At 57.9% G+C, this 20,616-nt stretch overlaps 1 protein-coding gene across 2 annotated transcripts in view; it reads right to left on the reverse strand.

Annotated features, from left to right (window-relative positions):
• LOC138582125 (zinc finger protein 282-like) overlaps positions 1-20,616 on the reverse strand; it is a 240,604-nt gene that overhangs the window by 41,673 nt on the left and 178,315 nt on the right. The window lies entirely within an intron of this gene.

Consider the following 20,616-nt stretch of genomic DNA (forward strand, 5'->3'; position numbering starts at 1 on the left):
TCCCTAAATTAGGCCAGTATGCCAGAGACATACTTGAAGAGCCTGTCATTTTAGAGGAAATACAAGAGACAATCCAAGCTTTGTCAACAGGAAAGACTCCAGGCTCTAACAGACTGCCTAGCAAATTTTATAAGGAATATGCTCAGGGACTAGCCCCAATCTACTTAACACCTTTGGTCACTCTTACGAGGCTGGTGTCCTTCTTCAAAGCTTAAGGGAATCTATTATTATACCACATCTGAAACTCCAAAAACCAGCAACGGAGTGCAGCTCATATAGGCCCTTGTCAATGCTTAACCAGGACAATAAGATACTGACATCCATACTGGCGAATAGGATGAAAAGGGTGATACACACTCTGGTAAACCCGGATCAAACAGGCTATGTGCCAGGCCGTAGCATGTCCTAGAATTTGAGGTGGTTGCATCATGTGATAGATAGTACAGCAACCTGGGAAACCCTGTGTGCAATAGCTATGCTTGATGCTGTGAAAGCGTTTGACACTGAGATGGGACTGGCTTTATGCAACACTGCGTAGGTTTGGTTGTGGGCAGGTATATATTAAATGGGTCCAATTGGTGTATAACAGACCGATTGCAAGAGTTAAAACGGGCAGATGTATCTCGCAAGCATGGGAACTATGTAAAGGTACCAGACAAGGCAGCCCACTATCCCCACAGCTTTACATCCACACCATGGAACCAATCGCACAGTACCTTAGGGTGGTATACAAAGCGGCAGGTATAGAAATAGGCAGAGTCACGCATCTAATATCATTGTAGGCAGACAACACAATGTTATATAAACAGAACCCCGAAGACAACTTAGAACTGTTGTTAGAGGCTCTGGCGTTATTTGCAAGATTATCAGGGATCACGATCAGCGCAGATAAGTCTGCGCTGTTTCCATAAGCAGGACTGCGCAAGATAGGCCAAAAAGCTCTCCCAGTTGTAGCACTATAATGGAAAGAGTCCACATTCAGATATTTAGGGGTCAATATATATCATGACCGGGCAGAAGAACATATACATAATACACAGCAAGCGCTGGAGAGCATCCAAGGCTCCATTCAATTCTGGGCTAAGTTGCCAGTCTCCTTGTTGGGGAGCGAGACATTGTTAAAAATGGTAGTACTGCCTAGACTGCTGCACTTCTTTGTAAACGTCCCGTTTTATATACCCAAATCCTTTTTTCAAGACATTGGATAGTATTTGTAGAGGCTTTTTGTGGCGTAACGGGAGGAATAGAATAGCACTATCCACGCTACACAGGCCATATGAAGAAGGCGGTATTAGGACCCAACATTTTGAACTATACTACATAAGGGGACAGTTGCAATTTGTAGTGGACTGGCTCGCAGATGACCCACTGGGTCACGTTATTAAGGAACTAGTATGGATCAGGAAGTCCGTGGGGGGGGCAAAGATCACATCTAGTGACCCTAGGGATGAGAATGTGGGATAGAGCAGTGATAGGGCTCACAGACCCATTTTTGGAACAGATACCCCTGGTCACAGTGGTAGCTTCCTCAGCGCAGGCAAAGCAGGGGATACAGGTCCATTGGGAACCCCACAGGGTTGCCACAATAGGAGATTTACTACAGCATGCCTTCTTTATACCCTTTGTAGAATTGGTTGACCACACATGCTTGCATATAGGCCAATACTTACTGCACAGCACTATCAAGGGAGAGATCATACGTAGATGGCCTGCGTATAGCGAATTAAAAGAACAGCATGCTATTGTGGATATGCTATACAACATATCGGAGGGAGGACACACCATATCCTGGATACATGACTTCCTGCTAATTAATGGGACTCCCACCCCCATAGTGGTGAGGGGCAGGTGGGAGGAGGATTTAGGGGCCCCTTTCACAGATGCACAATGGACAGGGATACTGGGATACCATAAGAAGGTGTCAACGGAATGCAAGATTCCAACAGATACAACTGCTGATAACACATAGGGCATACATGACGCCCCCGAGAATTTCAAGGTTCCCAGGCACTGCGGCACAAGTATGCCGCAGGTACAAAGAGGCAGATGTGGGAATATCACACATGTTCTGGGCGTGTCCCGTAGTAAGTAGGAGGTGGCGAGTAGAATGAACAGGGGGGGATTGGACTTGACTATAATGTCCCCTGGAGCATGTTTGCTGGGTCGCTTTCCACGTCCCAAAAGTACAAAATACATCAATAAGATTAAGGATTTGGCATACATATTGGTCAAATGCAGAATTACTATGACATGTAAGTCCTGCAAGGACCCAGACATGGAGGAATGGTGGCGGGATCTGAAGAAATGGGCGATGGCCGAAACAGCAGCATGGAGGGGGACAGGACGGCTTAGCCACAGGGAGAACACAGCAGGAATCACGGAATGGGAGGTAGTGTAACAAACCCTTTTTGCGGCGGAGGCTATAGATACAGCTGGAGTGGTGAAACCCCAATAAAGATCAGAGGTAATCCAAATCAAACGACATGAAGTACATTGACATTATGTGGGTGCTTTGGGCAATGTTGGGAGGTGGGAGTAGAACGGAAAGGGCAAAAGTGGGGGTAGCGCTTATGTTGTGTTGTAACCGGAATATTGTGGACACTGTATGAGGCAGTGCTGTAAACTGTTTTATTCTTCATGTATAAATATAAAACAATAAAACACATTTACATTTCTTTTTTTTTTAAAAGAGTCATCCACCATATCTATCGTTCATCCATTAGGTCAGCTCAGGCCTAATTCCCAGTCCTGGTAGCTTCCAGCACTCAGCCACACATCGCCCACTCATCACAGATACACAGAGATATGCAAACACACACACTATATTCTATCCAATACCAAACTGTAAACACCTCCTTTTTATAATATAAAACCAAAGCAATACCTCACACCTAAGAATAATTGTGGTGAAATTGCCTCTGTAGTGAACAAGCTGCCAAGCAAAAGTAGTCAATAAATGCAGCTGTACAGTAGCCAAAATGTAGTGCGGCTAGGGTTTAGTGGGCTTGTGTTTGCCTGGCTTAGAGTTAGGCTAGGAGGTAGGGTAAGGATATGGGTTAGGGTAGTAGTAGGTATTAGGCTTAGATTAAAGATGTTGGGTTTAATTAGTCATTAGGGTAGATTTCGTGTTAGCGTATGAGTTATGGTAAAGCTAGAGCTAATAGAGTAATGGTTTGGGTAAGTGTTGAAGAAAGAGATGCAGAGAGAGGGCTGGTGATGTTGGAATAGGATAGCATTTTGGATAAACCTAGTGGTTAGGGTAAAGTAAGCGTTAGGGTAAGTGGTAGAGTTTAGTTAGGGTAAGGTTAGTATTACAGCAAGGGTTTGGGTTAGGGCAAGGGCTGTGTAGTTTGTGGTGAGCTGGTGATGGGGTTGGTGATAGGTACACTGTTCATTTTATACTAATTTTGCATTGAGTAATATGCAAATAAAATGCATTAGCGCTGAAGGGTTAGTGTTCTGTAAGAGTTCAGGGTAGAAAAAGGGTTGTAATTAGAGTTACGGGAAAGGAGTGGAGTTAGGGTGACTGAAGTTTGTGTTAGAGGCTTGGGACATTGTTAGAGTTACAGCCTTGTACTTCTGTGTATTTTTTAAAAATAGCTTTTTTGTCGACCTTATTACTGGCAACATTTTCACAGTTTGTACTGCTTGTATTGGATTACTACCATTTTTTAAAACAACCATTTGCTGACTACATTTTCACATGACTGCATTTTCTTGGGGACATTTTCACATAGAACCATGATCACTCTACCATATCCTGTGAACTACTGACTTCAGGAAAGTACAGAATAGCAACAGTTTAAATCCTAAACACTGGTGGTAAGATGCCAGTATGGTGTACGCAGTCAGGATGACGCGGCCCACAGAGTGCTACACTACAGGAAATGCCATTGAGCCAAAGCCATGGTGTGGCAGTTGCCAGGAGAGGGGGCTAATAACAGATTACTGTGTGTGGGGGTAATTCAAAGAGGGGAGAGCTTGGAGATTTGGGATTGTGAAGTATGTGGTGTGCAGGTATATGAGGTGGCTACATGCCCTCTTAGGCAAAAGTAGGAACATTACAATACTGGCAGCAGAAATACCTGCCAGTGATTTGACTCAAGGCATGGAGCATCAACCATTGTCCTGCCAGCAAATTGTTGCCAGCATTGAGAACTGCGTTGAATGAGATACCTAACACAGAAATAGACTATTGAAAGATAACTTCCTTCAAAACTCCTGTCTTTGGTTTCCCTGCCTTTCTGTAACCACTACAGTGATTTTGTTTATTTAGTGATGATAGATTGACCTCCCCAGAACCAGCTCTTTGTGGCCTGTATTGTGGAATTATATTTGCATGGTAGAAAAGTTGTTTTTGGAAAATGTGCACATGATCACATGCTGATGCAATGGGAAAGAAGACCTGAGGTCACTGCGAAGGCTAGCTGTCAGTAAACAATGGGACATTGATTCTCCCTAAGAACAGTTCAGCCCAAGGGCTGACATTTCTCTTTTAGATAAAAATACACCCGAAATTCAACCAAAATATAGCTATTCGGCTTCAGCTGAATACCTTTTTTGAATATTCACTCAAAACCAAATGTCTTCTTTCTATGATTACCTATCCCTCTGTGAGTTTGCAAGAGCTGGGCAATCATAGAAAGCTGGGGACAGGCAGCAGCAATGAATAAGGTCTTTCCTTATTGGTTGCTGCAGCCTGCCCAAGGAACCGTGCTGGTGTCTGCTGGGCCTTGCTGACAATAAGAACTGCGATGGAACAGTCGAACAGAGTCCACCTGAAATCAAAAATGGGTTGGGAATTGGGGGAGCGAGGGGGTTGTGTGTGCACCTATTTGTGCCCGCCTTTAAGGGCAAGGGGGAGCTCTGCACACTGGAGAGGAGACACAAGCTGAGCAGCTGTGCATGAACATGTACCAGATAAACAGCATGTATTCAAGAAAAACCTAAAAGTGATTGTAGAGGGGAAACCCGCCTTGGCATAAAATTATCTGTGATCTCAATACCATGTTTTCACAGGGAGTGGCAGCAATAAAGAATCTGTCTGTGGTGTAAGGGTGGTATTGGTGCTTCTCCCAGACTACTTGTAAGGTTCCAGGGTTCAACACTGCTGGGAGCCTGGAGCTATTTAGCTCGTGGTAGTACATACAAGAGCCTGGCTAGTTTGATAGCAACAGCAACTAGGAGCTACATTTGACTCTTGGTGCCAAACTAACCTACCTATGTGTCATTAACTTTGCATTTCTGGCAGTGTGTATACATGAGTAAGGGCAAAATGTTATAGTTTGCATCTCATGTGGATGTTAGTGTGCAGCACACTGTGCACTGGCTCCTTGTTCCAAACAGGTAGCTCCTGTAGCTACTAGGTGATGCTGATATACCAGGATCAGATTTTAGTTGCTGATCATTTTTTTAATTTTTTTTTTGTATTCATTTGTTTGGTTGATAAAATCAACCTTTCAAATTTTACTACAAATACAAAACAATACAATACAATACAGTATGTTTAGAAAATATAAAGTCATCTTACATAATATTTACATGAATATCATGACCACACAACAGAGTAGAGAATAACAACACAAAAATCCATTACAAGTAATTTCACCTCCAAAATTACTTCATTCAAAAGCCAGGCAAATTAATAATGAATGATGATATAGGAAAGCAGAGTACAGTATTACTGCGAATCAGGAAAAATTGCATCCAGAAATTGTACAGTGGCTATTTTTACTGAAAGGGAAGTAGTTGTGAAGATACATTGCCACATATTTTTCTGGGTATACACATTCTGATTCTCAAAGAAATTTTTGAAACACTTCTTTCGGGTAATAGATAATAGATGGCAATAGATTAGGCAATGTTCCAATGTTTCCCTTTGAACAGGATTTTTTCAAAACCGACATTGATTTTCAATATTTGGAATTTGCTTCCTACGCGCCATAACATCTAAGGTTGCCAGTAGTTCAAGCGGAAGCAAAGAAACTTTTGTCGGAGCTTTGGACAAGGAGCTTTGGCCAAATAGTCAGCCATGACTCTAAAACGTTTATGACCAAATAAGCTACGATCAAAGTCCTTATATTTTAGGCATTGGTTTTGTGTCATACACCAGTCATATTGATGAATTTTCAGTTTTGCTCGGGCTTCATTAGATAAAAGCAAATCTAGTTCAACTGAAGCATCAGATAAAGCATTTATGGTAAAGTAACACCACTTCTGAAAGAATTTTTGATTTTGCATAAGTAGATGTATTGCCACCTAACCTAGTATATCTAGACGCTCCAATGATAGCAGACATTTTTGAAAGAAGGCACAATATTTCCAGGTGACAAAGGAAACCATTGATAAAGAACCTAATTCAAAACGAATTAAAGGTAAGGGTGTACACATGGGTAGGTATAGAACTTGTTTCCAGAAAGAAGATTCTAGTTTGTCCCACCATGCTGCAGGTTTAGGAGCAAGAGCTTCACACCCATAGGTTAGAATTGGAAGAACCTTCTGGAGGTAAAACGTTAACACATGTTTAATTGCTTGGGCAACTAAAGACCGCAATTTGCCAGTGATTTCTAAGTCAGCCTCAGGGCTTGAGCGAGTGTCTACAACTAGCGTTCCCAAATATTTATAGCTGGACACCCGTTCAAGTGGAACATTATGCAGACTCCCCTGAAGGGTTTAACTTTACAACCCAAACGCCATTTGCATACCATTGTTTGAGTTTTATTGATGTTAATCTTTAGATGATTTAGATCTACATAAGACTCTAGGGCATCTAAGAGTTTCTGTAGTCCTGTGTATGGGACCTTGTGAGTGCCTAAGCTGGGAGGATCACTCAAGATTTTATTAAGATTTTATTATGATTTTATTAAGATTTTATTAAGATTTACACCCAGATCATGTATAAACAAATTGAAGACTGATGAAGCCAGAAGGCACCCTTGCTTCAGCCCTCTATATGTATGCAATTTCGAGGTCATATTGCCCCCCAGGTTTAATCTAACCTGCATAGAAGTGTTAGTATGTAGCAGTGTTATCAGAGCTAGCAGGGAGGGTGGGCAATTAAATTTAACTAGTTTGTGATAAAGAAGGGTGCGACCGATGGAGTCGAATGCAACCTTAAAGTCGACAAAGGCTAGGAACAACGTCTGTTTGCAGGCAGCATGGTTCGACAAGAGCATGTGTAGTGTAATGATGTTAGGTATGGTGCCTAACCCAGCCACAAAACCTGACTGAAAAGGGTCATTGAGCTTGGCCTGCGCAATCCACTGATGTAAATCTCTCATGATTAAGCAAGAGAAGATCTTTCCTGGAGCGTCCAGTAACTCTATGGGTCTGTAACTGGATGGGGCTGTCATGTCCCCTTTTTTAAAAATGGGGACAATTATAGAATGGGTCCAAGTGGGTGGAAGTTTTTGAGTCATGATGATAAGACTAAAAATTTGAAACAAGATACGACCCCAGATTTCTGGATGGGCTTTTAACATATTATTAGAGAGGCCATCCGGACCACGAGCACTGGAACGACTGGCCTTTTTGATGAAAAAAAGAATGTCATCCAGATCAAAATGTATGTGAAAGGTGGATGGTGGGCATAAGGAATCTAAGGATATACCGCCATCAGGAACTTTATATAGGTCGGAGAAATGCACAAGCCAGGTGGATTCTGAGACTTCATTGGCTTGCATGAGAGCTTGAGGACCAACCGTGGCTTGATTAAGGAATGCCCAGGTTTTGGCGATGTTTTTGCTTTGTAATGCAGCCAGAAGTTGTTGACTATCAATAGAATATAGATGGGCACGCCTAGCTATGACCCAATTCTTGTACTTTGTTCTCAGGTTTATGAGATGTTTATGACGGATATGAACTGGCAGATTTTGCGCTTCTCTTTTCTGCTGCCTAAACACACGTTTGCGCTCTCTGAATTCGTTATCAAAAACATGTAATGTAGGGCGACGGTAAGCAAAACATGGCGGGGAGTTAGGCACTGAGGACCGTAAGGCTTGGATCATATCGGAATAGCAAACGTTTGAGGAGTTGCAGTTTGTCTGAAGGCTTACAATCTTCTGGGACAAATGATCATGGAAAGAATACAAAGCCTTTTCCGTCCATCAGAGTCTGTTGCCTGCATTGTTAACATTACACCAACCTTGGGCAATTTTATCTGTGTGCAAATTGGGATCATTGTAATACTGCCAATGGGCTGTCAATTGATTATGGTCGCTCATGGTTGACTTCACAATTTCAAAATCCAGAACAACCGAAAATAGACTTACATTCGTATACATATAGTCGATGATGGATGAGGAAACACCTCTAGACCAGGTAGAGCCCAGGTGGATATCAGAACTGAATGCTCCATTAAGCCTGATGAGATTATGATGTTTTGCAAATTGAGCCCATTTGTTAATGCGAGTCGATTTGTCCTTGTTGTTAGAACCAATACAATCGAAGTTGAAATCGCCTGCAATTAATAACTTGTGGACAGAGCCGTCCAAAATAACTAAGTTCAAAACATCGTTTAGGGCTTTTAGGAAGCATTCATCTGAGATCCCTGCCGGATTCCAGGATAAATTTATGATAGCATACGATGTTTGAACCAATTTCAACCGGGTCATTTGGATAAAAGCGTTAGGGGAGGCCCAAGCGGTAATGCTAGAATTAATGTCAGCTTGAATTGCAGTAAGTAGGCCACCAAAGGGTCTGCCACATAGACCTTTACCTGCCACAATTGTGAGCACATCATGAGCATCCCAAATAGGGTCAGAGGTGAGCCAAGTTTCTTGGAGCAGTATTAACTTGTATTTGCCCAAAGAGCTACAATCATTATTCACAAGCTTGGAATAACCCCTAGAGTTCCAACTAATGACAGAAAATGTACTTACTTCCACTACTTGGACTAGTTAATGCTGAGAGTAAGGGGGTAATTCATAGAATTCAGCGCACAAGTGGCGCACGCGGCTGGCGCACAGTGTGCGCGTGCGAATCCCTGCGCCAGCCGAGTGCGCCAAAACCCATTTCCGCGCACAGCGTATTCATGGATTCCAGCTACCAAAACCACCCGTGGCGCACAGTGGCGCAGCGACCCTGCAGCAGCGCCAGTTACGCCCCCAAGAACGCCTCTCGCGCAGGGAAAAGCCATCAAAATCCCCAATCCAGCGCAAAGGGCTGCGCTAACCCTTTACCAGCACGGCAAGCGGGCTACGTGTATCACTTGGGTGCGCGGGAAGTACCTCACGTCATTTCAGCTGGGTACGTGCATTTCAGGGGTGCGCAGGAAGTTTCACACGCGATATCAACAGGGTACGTGTATTCCAGAGGTGCGCGGGACGTTCCACACGCGATTTCAGCAGGGTACGTGTATTTCAGGGGTGCGCGGGAAGTCCACACGCGATTTCAGCAGGGTACGTGTATTACAGGGGTGCGCTTGAAGTTCCACACGCGATTCCATCAGGGTACGTGTACATCAGGGGTGTGCGGGAATTTTCACACGTGAATTCAGCAGGGTACGTGTATATCAGGGGTGCGCGGAAAGTTCCACACGCGAATGTCCTGGCTACGTGTATTTCGGGGTGCGCGGGAAGTTTTACACGCGATATCAGCAGGGTACATGTATTCCAGGGGTGCGCGGGAAGTTCCACACGCGAATGTCCAGGCTACGTGTATTTCGGGGTGCGCGGGAAGTTTCACACGCAAATCTCCTGGCTACATGTATTTCGGGGTGCGCAGGAAGTTACACACGCGAATATCCTGGCTACGTGTATCTTGGGGTGCGTGGGAAGTTTCACACGCGAAGTCAGCAGGGTACATGTATATCAGGGGTGCGTGGGAAGTTCCACATGCGAATGTCCTGGCTACGTGTATTTCGGGGTGCGCGGGAAGTTTCACACGCGATATCAGCAGGGTACGTGCATATCAGGGGTGCGCGGAAAGTATCACACGTGATTCCATCAGGGTACGTGTATTACAGGGGTGCGCAGGGAGCACCACAAGTGAATTGCACGTGTGGGTCCTCCCAGGTGTTCCCTCTACACCCTCCACGGCCCCTGCTGGTGGCTCACACCACAGGGGCCTACCCTGCACATGTCCTGCAGGCACCCCATCCACCATGGCCATGCCCCCCAGCCAACCCACATATCAACTTGCACTACTGCCCACCAACGCATGTCCCCCTGCACCCCCAGCCACCAGGGGCACCCTCCACCAGGCCCCCACCCATGTCTCCCACCACCCCCACCCAGAGCAGTGCAGGGGCACCCTCCACCAGGCCCCCACCCATGTCAACCCAGCAGTGCAGGGGCACCCTCCACCAGGCCCCCACCCATGTCTCCCACCACCCCCACCCCCCAGCAGTGCAGGGGCAGCCTCCACCAGGCCCCCACCCATGTCCAACTCATGTCCCCACCACCCCCACCCCCCAGCACTGTGGGGCACCTGCCAGCAGGCCCCCACCCATGTCCAACTCATGTTCCCCACCACCCCCACCCCCCAGCAGTGCAGGGGCACCCTCCACCAGGCCCCCACCCATGTCTCCCATCACCCCCACCCCCAGCAGTGCAGGGGCACCCTCCACCAGGCCCCCACCCATGTCCAACTCATGTCCCCACCACCCCCACCCTCCAGCAGTGCAGGGGCACCCTCCACCAGGCCCCCACCCATGTCTCCCACCACCCCCACCCCCCAGCAGTGCAGGGGCACCCTCCACCAGGCCCCCACCCATGTCTACCACCCTCCCCCACCCCCCAGCAGTGCAGGGGCACCCTCCACCAGGCCCCCACCCATTTCCAACTCCTGTCCCCAACACCCCCACCCCCCAGCACTGTGGGGCACCTGCCAGCAGGCCCCCACCCATGTCCAACTCATGTTCCCCACCACCCCCACCCCCCAGCAGTGCAGGGGCACCCTCCACCAGGCCCCCACCCTTATCTCCCACCCCCACCCCCCAGCAGTGCAGGGGCACCCTCCACCAGGCCCCCACCCATGTCTCCCACCACCCCTACCCCCCAGCAGTGCAGGGGCACCCTCCACCAGGCCCCCACCCATGTCCAACTCATGTCCCCACCACCCCCACCCCCCAGCACTGTGGGGCACCTGCCAGCAGGCCCCCACCCATGTCCAACTCATGTTCCCCACCACTCCCACCCCCCAGCAGTGCAGGGGCACCCTCCACCAGGCCCCCACCCATGTCTCCCACCACCCCCAACCCCCAGCAGTGCAGGGGCACCCTCCACCAGGCCCCCAACCATGTCTCCCACCCCCCCACCCCCCAGCAGTGTAGGGGCACCCTCCACCAGGCCCCCACCCATGTCCAACTCATGTCCCCACCACCCCCACCCCCCAGCAGTGCAGGGGCACCCTCCACCAGGCCCCCACCCATGTCTCCCACCACCCCCACCCCCCAGCAGTGCAGGGGCACCCTCCACCAGGCCCCCACCCATGTCTCCCACCCCCCCCACACCCCCCAGCAGTGCAGGGGCACCCTCCACCAGGCCCCCACCCATGTCTCCCACCACCCCCACCCCCCAGCAGTGCAGGGGCACCCTCCACCAGGCCCCCACCCATGTCCAACTCATGTCCCCACCACCCCCACCCCCCAGCAGTTCAGGGGCACCCTCCACCAGGCCCCCACCCATGTCTCCCACCCCCCCACCCCCCAGCAGTGCAGGGGCACCCTCCACCAGGCCCCCACCCATGTCTCCCACCACCCCCACCCCCCAGCAGTGCAGGGGCACCCTCCACCAGGCCCCCAGCCATGTCTCCCACCACCCCACTCCCCAGCAGTGCAGGGGCACCCTCCACCAGGCCCCCACCCATGTCCAACTCATGTCCCCACCACCCCCACCCCCCAGCAGTGCAGGGGCACCCTCCACCAGGCCCCCACCCATGTCTCCCACCACCCCCACCCCCCAGCACTGTGGGGCACCTGCCAGCAGGCCCCCACCCATGTCCAACTCATGTTCCCCACCACCCCCACCCCCCAGCACAGTGGGGCACCTGCCAGCAGGCCCCCACCCATGTCTCCCACCCCCCCACCCCCAGCAGTGCAGGGGCACCCTCCACCAGGCCCCCACCCATGTCTCCCACCCCCCACCCCCCAGCAGTGCAGGGGGACCCTCCACCAGGCCCCCACCCATGTCCAACTCATGTCCCCACCACCCCCACCCCCCAGCAGTGCAGGGACACCCTCCACCAGGCCCCCACCCATGTCTCCCACCACCCCCACCCCCCAGCAGTGCAGGGACACCCTCCACCAGGCCCCCACCCATGTCTCCCACCACCCCCACCCCCCCAGCAGTGCAGGGGCACCCTCCACCAGGCCCCCACACATGTCTCCCACCCCCCCACCCCCCAGCAGTGCAGGGGCACCCTCCACCAGGCACCCACCCAAGTCTCCCACCACCCCCACCCCCCAGCAGTGCAGGGGCACCCTCTACCAGGCCCCCACCCATGTCTCCCACCACCCACCCCCCAGCAGTGCAGGGGCACCCTCCACCAGGCCCCCACCCATGTCTCCTACCACCCCCACCCCCCAGCAGTGCAGGGGCACCCTCCACCAGGCCCCCACCCATGTCTCCCACCACCCCCACCCCCAGCAGTGCAGGGGCACCCTCAACCAGGCCCCCACCCATGTCCAACTCATGTCCCCACCACCCCCACCCCCCAGCACTGTGGGGCACCTGCCAGCAGGCCCTCACCCATGTCCAACTCATGTCCCCACCACCCCCACCCCCCGGCAGCGCAGGGGCACCCTCCACCAGGCCCCCACCCATGTCAACCCAGCAGTGCAGGGGCACCTTCCACCAGGCCCCCACCCATGTCTCCCACCACCCCCCAGCAGTGCAGGGGCAGCCTTCACCAGGCCCCCACCCATGTCCAACTCATGTCCCCATCACCCCCACCCCCCAGCACTGTGGGGCACCTGCCAGCAGGCCCCCACCCATGTCAACTCATGTCCCCACCACCCCCACCCTCCAGCAGTGCAGGGGCACCCTCCACCAGGCCCCCACCCATGTCTCCCACCACCCCCACCCCCCAGCAGTGCAGGGGCACCCTCCACCAGGCCCCCACCCATGTCTACCACCCCCTCCCACCCCCCAGCAGTGCAGGGGCACCCTCCACCAGGCCCCCACCCATTTCCAACTCATGTCCCCACCACCCCCACCCCCCAGCACTGTGGGGCACCTGCCAGCAGGCCCCCACCCATGTCCAACTCATGTTCCCCACCACCCCCACCCCCCAGCAGTGCAGGGGCACCCTCCACCAGGCCCCCACCCTTGTCTCACACCCCCCACCCCCCAGCAGTGCAGGGGCACCCTCCACCAGGCCCCAACCCATGTCTCCCACCACCCCTACCCCCCAGCAGTGCAGGGGCACCCTCCACCAGGCCCCCACCCATGTCCAACTCATGTCCCCACCACCCCCACCCCCCAGCACTATGGGGCACCTGCCAGCAGGCCCCCACACATGTCCAACTCATGTTCCCCACCACCCCCACCCCCCAGCAGTGCAGGGGCACCCTCCACCAGGCCCCCACCCATGTCTCCCACCACCCCCAACCCCCAGCAGTGCAGGGGCACCCTCCACCAGGCCCCCAACCATGTCTCCCACCCCCCCCAGCAGTGTAGGGGCACCCTCCACCAGGCCCCCACCCATGTCCAACTCATGTCCCCACCCTCCCCACCCCCCAGCACTGTGGGGCACCTGCCAGCAGGCCCCCACCCATGTCCATCTCATGTTCCCTACCACCCCACCAGTGCAGGGGCACCCTCCACCAGGCCCCCACCCATGTCTCCCACCACCCCCACCCCCCAGCAGTGCAGGGGCACCCTCCACCAGGCCCCCACCCATGTCTCCCACCCCCCCAACTCCCAGCAGTGTAGGGGCACCCTCCACCAGGCCCCCACCCATGTCCAACTCATGTCCCCACCACCCCCACCCCCAGCAGTGCAGGGGCACCCTCCACCAGGCCCCCACCCATGTCTCCCACCACCCCCACCCCCCAGCAGTGCAGGGGCACCCTCCACCAGGCCCCCACCCATGTCTCCCACCCCCCCCAGCAGTGCAGGAGCACCCTCCACCAGGCCCCCACCCATGTCTCCCACCACCCCCACCAGTGCAGGGGCACCCTCCACCAGGCCCCCACCCATGTCTCCCACCACCCCCACCCCCCAGCAGTGCAGGGGCACCCTCCACCAGGCCCCCACCCATGTCCAACTCATGTCCCCACCACCCCACCCCCCAGCAGTGCAGGGGCACCCTCCACCAGGCCCCCACCCATGTCTCCCACCTCCCCCACCCCCCAGCAGTGCAGGGGCATCCTCCACCAGGCCCCCACCCATGTCTCCCACCACCCCCACCCCCCAGCAGTGCAGGGGCACCCTCCACCAGGCCCCCACCCATGTCTCCCACCACCCCCACTCCCCAGCAGTGCAGGGGCACCCTCCACCAGGCCCCCACCCATGTCCAACTCATGTCCCCACCACCCCCCAGCAGTGATGGGGCACCCTCCACCAGGCCCCCACCCATGTCTCCCACCACCCCCACCCCCCAGCACTGTGGGGCACCTGCCAGCAGGCCCCCACCCATGTCCAACTCATGTCCCCACCACCCCCACCCCCCGGCAGCGCAGGGGCACCCTCCACCAGGCCCCCACCCATGTCAACCCAGCAGTGCAGGGGCACCCTCCACCAGGCCCCCACCCATGTCTCCCACCACCCCCACCCCCCAGCAGTGCAGGGGCAGCCTCCACCAGGCCCGCACCCAAGTCCAACTCATGTCCCCACCACCCCCACCCCCCAGCACTGTGGGGCACCTGCCAGCAGGCCCCCACCCATGTCCAACTCATGTTCCCCACCACCCCCACCCCCCAGCAGTGCAGGGGCACCCTCCACCAGGCCCCCACCCATGTCTCCCACCACCCCCACCCCCCCAGCAGTGCAGGGGCACCCTCCACCAGGCCCCCACCCATGTCCAACTCATGTCCCCACCACCCCCACCCCCCAGCACTGTGGGGCACCTGCCAGCAGGCCCCCACACATGTCCAACTCATGTTCCCCACCACCCCCACCCCCCAGCAGTGCAGGGGCACCCTCCACCAGGCCCCCACCCATGTCTCCCACCACCCCCAACCCCCAGCAGTGCAGGGGCACCCTCCACCAGGCCCCCAACCATGTCTCCCACCCCCCCCCCCAGCAGTGTAGGGGCACCCTCCACCAGGCCCCCACCCATGTCCAACTCATGTCCCCACCCTCCCCACCCCCCAGCACTGTGGGGCATCTGCCAGCAGGCCCCCACCCATGTCCATCTCATGTTCCCTACCACCCCCACCAGTGCAGGGGCACCCTCCACCAGGCCCCCACCCATGTCTCCCACCACCCCCACCCCCCAGCAGTGCAGGGGCACCCTCCACCAGGCCCCCACCCATGTCTCCCACCCCCCCAACTCCCAGCAGTGTAGGGGCACCCTCCACCAGGCCCCCACCCATGTCCAACTCATGTCCCCACCACCCCCACCCCCAGCAGTGCAGGGGCACCCTCCACCAGGCCCCCACCCATGTCTCCCACCACCCCCACCCCCCAGCAGTGCAGGGGCACCCTCCACCAGGCCCCCACCCATGTCTCCCACCCCCCCCCCAGCAGTGCAGGAGCACCCTCCACCAGGCCCCCACCCATGTCTCCCACCACCCCCACCAGTGCAGGGGCACCCTCCACCAGGCCCCCACCCATGTCTCCCACCACCCCCACCCCCCAGCAGTGCAGGGGCACCCTCCACCAGGCCCCCACCCATGTCCAACTCATGTCCCCACCACCCCACCCCCCAGCAGTGCAGGGGCACCCTCCACCAGGCCCCCACCCATGTCTCCCACCTCCCCCACCCCCCAGCAGTGCAGGGGCATCCTCCACCAGGCCCCCACCCATGTCTCCCACCACCCCCACCCCCCAGCAGTGCAGGGGCACCCTCCACCAGGCCCCCACCCACGTCTCCCACCACCCCCACTCCCCAGCAGTGCAGGGGCACCCTCCACCAGGCCCCCACCCATGTCCAACTCATGTCCCCACCACCCCCCAGCAGTGATGGGGCACCCTCCACCAGGCCCCCACCCATGTCTCCCACCACCCCCACCCCCCAGCACTGTGGGGCACCTGCCAGCAGGCCCCCACCCATGTCCAACTCATGTCCCCACCACCCCCACCCCCCGGCAGCGCAGGGGCACCCTCCACCAGGCCCCCACCCATGTCAACCCAGCAGTGCAGGGGCACCCTCCACCAGGCCCCCACCCATGTCTCCCACCACCCCCACCCCCCAGCAGTGCAGGGGCAGCCTCCACCAGGCCCCCACCCAAGTCCAACTCATGTCCCCACCACCCCCACCCCCCAGCACTGTGGGGCACCTGCCAGCAGGCCCCCACCCATGTCCAACTCATGTTCCCCACCACCCCCACCCCCCAGCAGTGCAGGGGCACCCTCCACCAGGCCCCCACCCATGTCTCCCACCACCCCCACCCCCCCAGCAGTGCAGGGGCACCCTCCACCAGGCCCCCACCCATGTCCAACTCATGTCCCCACCTCCCCCACCCTCCAGCAGTGCAGGGGCACCCTCCACCAGGCCCCCACCCATGTCTCCCACCACCCCCACCCCCCAGCAGTGCAGGGGCACCCTCCACCAGGCCCCCACCCATGTCTACCACCCCCTCCCACCCCCAAGCAGTGCAGGGGCACCCTCCACCAGGCCCCCACCCATTTCCAACTCATGTCCCCACCACCCCCACCCCCCAGCACTGTGGGGCACCTGCCAGCAGGCCCCCACCCATGTCCAACTCATGTTCCCCACCACCCCCAGCCCCCAGCAGTGCAGGGGCACCCTCCACCAGGCCCCCACCCTTGTCTCCCACCCCCCACCCCCCAGCAGTGCAGGGGCACCCTCCACCAGGCCCCCACCCATGTCTCCCACCACCCCTACCCCCCAGCAGTGCAGGGGCACCCTCCACCAGGCCCCAACCCATGTCCAACTCATGTCCCCACCACCCCCACCCCCCAGCACTGTGGGGCACCTGCCAGCAGGCCCCCACACATGTCCAACTCATGTCTCCCACCACCCCCAACCCCCAGCAGTGCAGGGGCACCCTCCACCAGGCCCCCAACCATGTCTACCACCCCCCCACCCCCCAGCAGTGTAGGGGCACCCTCCACCAGGCCCCCACCCATGTCCAACTCATGTCCCCACCACCCCCACCCCCCAGCACTGTGGGGCACCTGCCAGCAGGCCCCCACCCATGTCCAACACATGTTCCCTACCACCCCCACCCCCAGCAGTGCAGTGGCACCCTCCACCAGGCCCCCACCCATGTCTCCCACCACCCCCACCCCCCAGCAGTGCAGGGGCACCCTCCACCAGGCCCCCACCCATGTCTCCCACCCCCCCCACCTCCCAGCAGTGTAGGGGCACCCTCCACCAGGCCCCCACCCATGTCCAACTCATGTCCCCACCACCCCCACCCCCAGCAGTGCAGGGGCACCCTCCACCAGGCCCCCACCCATGTCTCCCACCACCCCCACCCCCAGCAGTGCAGGGGCACCCTCCACCAGGCCCCCACCCATGTCTCCCACCCCCCCAGCAGTGCAGGGGCACCCTCCACCAGGCCCCCACCCATGTCTCCCACCACCCCCACCCCCCAGCAGTGCAGGGGCACCCTCCACCAGGCCCCCACCCATGTCTCCCACCACCCCCACCCCCCAGCAGTGCAGGGGCACCCTCCACCAGGCCCCCACCCATGTCCAACTCATGTCCCCACCACCTCCACCCCCCAGCAGTGCAGGGGCACCCTCCACCAGGCCCCCACCCATGTCTCCCACCCCCCCCACCCCCCAGCAGTGCAGGGGCACCCTCCACCAGGCCCCCACCCATGTCTCCCACCACCCCCACCCCCCAGCACTGTGGGGCACCTGCCAGCAGGCCCCCACCCATGTCCAACTCATGTTCCCCACCACCCCCACCCCCCAGCACTGTGGGGCACCCTCCACCAGGCCCCCACCCATGTCTCCCACCCCCCCACCCCCAGCAGTGCAGGGGCACCCTCCACCAGGCCCCCACCCATGTCTCCCACCACCCCCACCTCCCAGCAGTGCAGGGGCACCCTCCACCAGGCCCCCACCCATGTCTCCTACCACCCCAACCCCCCAGCAGTGCAGGGCACCCTCCACCAGGCCCCCACCCATGTCTCCCACCACCCCCACCACCCAGCAGTGCAGGGGCACCCTCCACCAGGCCCCCACCCATGTCCAACTCATGTCCCCACCACCCCCACCCCCCGGCAGCGCAGGGGCACCCTCCACCAGGCCCCCACCCATGTCAACCCAGCAGTGCAGGGGCACCCTCCACCAGGCCCCCACCCATGTCTCCCACCACCCCCACCCCCCAGCAGTGCAGGGGCAGCCTCCACCAGGCCCGCACCCAAGTCCAACTCATGTCCCCACCACCCCCACCCCCCAGCACTGTGGGGCACCTGCCAGCAGGCCCCCACCCATGTCCAACTCATGTTCCCCACCACCCCCACCCCCAGCAGTGCAGGGCACCCTCCACCAGGCCCCCACCCATGTCTCCCACCACCCCCAACCCCCAGCAGTGCAGGGGCACCCTCCACCAGGCCCCCAACCATGTCTCCCACCCCCCCCCCAGCAGTGTAGGGGCACCCTCCACCAGGCCCCCACCCATGTCCAACTCATGTCCCCACCCTCCCCACCCCCCAGCACTGTGGGGCATCTGCCAGCAGGCCCCCACCCATGTCCATCTCATGTTCCCTACCACCCCCACCAGTGCAGGGGCACCCTCCACCAGGCCCCCACCCATGTCTCCCCACCACCCCCACCCCCCAGCAGTGCAGGGGCACCCTCCACCAGGCCCCCACCCATGTCTCCCACCCCCCCAACTCCCAGCAGTGTAGGGGCACCCTCCACCAGGCCCCCACCCATGTCCAACTCATGTCCCCACCACCCCCACCCCCAGCAGTGCAGGGGCACCCTCCACCAGGCCCCCACCCATGTCTCCACCACCCCCACCCCCCAGCAGTGCAGGGGCACCCTCCACCAGGCCCCCACCCATGTCTCCCACCCCCCCCCCCCCCCAGCAGTGCAGGAGCACCCCTCCACCAGGCCCCCACCCATGTCTCCCACCACCCCCACCAGTGCAGGGGCACCCTCCACCAGGCCCCCACCCATGTCTCCCACCACCCCCACCCCCCAGCAGTGCAGGGGCACCCTCCACCAGGCCCCCACCCATGTCCAACTCATGTCCCCACCACCCCACCCCCAGCAGTGCAGGGGCACCCTCCACCAGGCCCCCACCCATGTCTCCCACCTCCCCCACCCCCCAGCAGTGCAGGGGCATCCTCCACCAGGCCCCACCCATGTCTCCCACCACCCCCACCCCCCAGCAGTGCAGGGGCACCCTCCACCAGGCCCCCACCCACGTCTCCCACCACCCCCACTCCCCAGCAGTGCAGGGGCACCCTCCACCAGGCCCCCACCCATGTCCAACTCATGTCCCCACCACCCCCCAGCAGTGATGGGGCACCCTCCACCAGGCCCCCACCCATGTCTCCCACCACCCCACCCCCCAGCACTGTGGGGCACCTGCCAGCAGGCCCCCACCCATGTCCAACTCATGTCCCCACCACCCCCACCCCCCGGCAGCGCAGGGGCACCCTCCACCAGGCCCCCACCCATGTCAACCCAGCAGTGCAGGGGCACCCTCCACCAGGCCCCCACCCATGTCTCCCACCACCCCCACCCCCCAGCAGTGCAGGGGCAGCCTCCACCAGGCCCCCACCCAAGTCCAACTCATGTCCCCACCACCCCCACCCCCAGCACTGTGGGGCACCTGCCAGCAGGCCCCCACCCATGTCCAACTCATGTTCCCACCACCCCCACCCCCCAGCAGTGCAGGGGCACCCTCCACCAGGCCCCCACCCATGTCTCCCACCACCCCCACCCCCCAGCAGTGCAGGGGCACCCTCCACCAGGCCCCCACCCATGTCCAACTCATGTCCCCACCTCCCCCACCCTCCAGCAGTGCAGGGGCACCCTCCACCAGGCCCCCACCCATGTCTCCCACCACCCCCACCCCCCAGCAGTGCAGGGGCACCCTCCACCAGGCACCCACCCATGTCTACCACCCCCTCCCACCCCCAAGCAGTGCAGGGGCACCCTCCACCAGGCCCCCACCCATTTCCAACTCATGTCCCCACCACCCCCACCCCCCAGCACTGTGGGGCACCTGCCAGCAGGCCCCCACCCATGTCCAACTCATGTTCCCCACCACCCCCACCCCCCAGCAGTGCAGGGGCACCCTCCACCAGGCCCCCACCCTTGTCTCCCACCCCCCACCCCCCAGCAGTGCAGGGGCACCCTCCACCAGGCCCCCACCCATGTCTCCCACCACCCCTACCCCCCAGCAGTGCAGGGGCACCCTCCACCAGGCCCCAACCCATGTCCAACTCATGTCCCCACCACCCCCACCCCCCAGCACTGTGGGGCACCTGCCAGCAGGCCCCCACACATGTCCAACTCATGTCTCCCACCACCCCCAACCCCCAGCAGTGCAGGGGCACCCTCCACCAGGCCCCCA

The sequence above is a fragment of the Ambystoma mexicanum genome, chromosome 3q (genome assembly GCF_040938575.1).
Source record: "Ambystoma mexicanum isolate Mex_15411 chromosome 3q, UKY_AmexF1_1, whole genome shotgun sequence".
Taxonomy (NCBI): Eukaryota; Metazoa; Chordata; class Amphibia; order Caudata; family Ambystomatidae; genus Ambystoma; species Ambystoma mexicanum.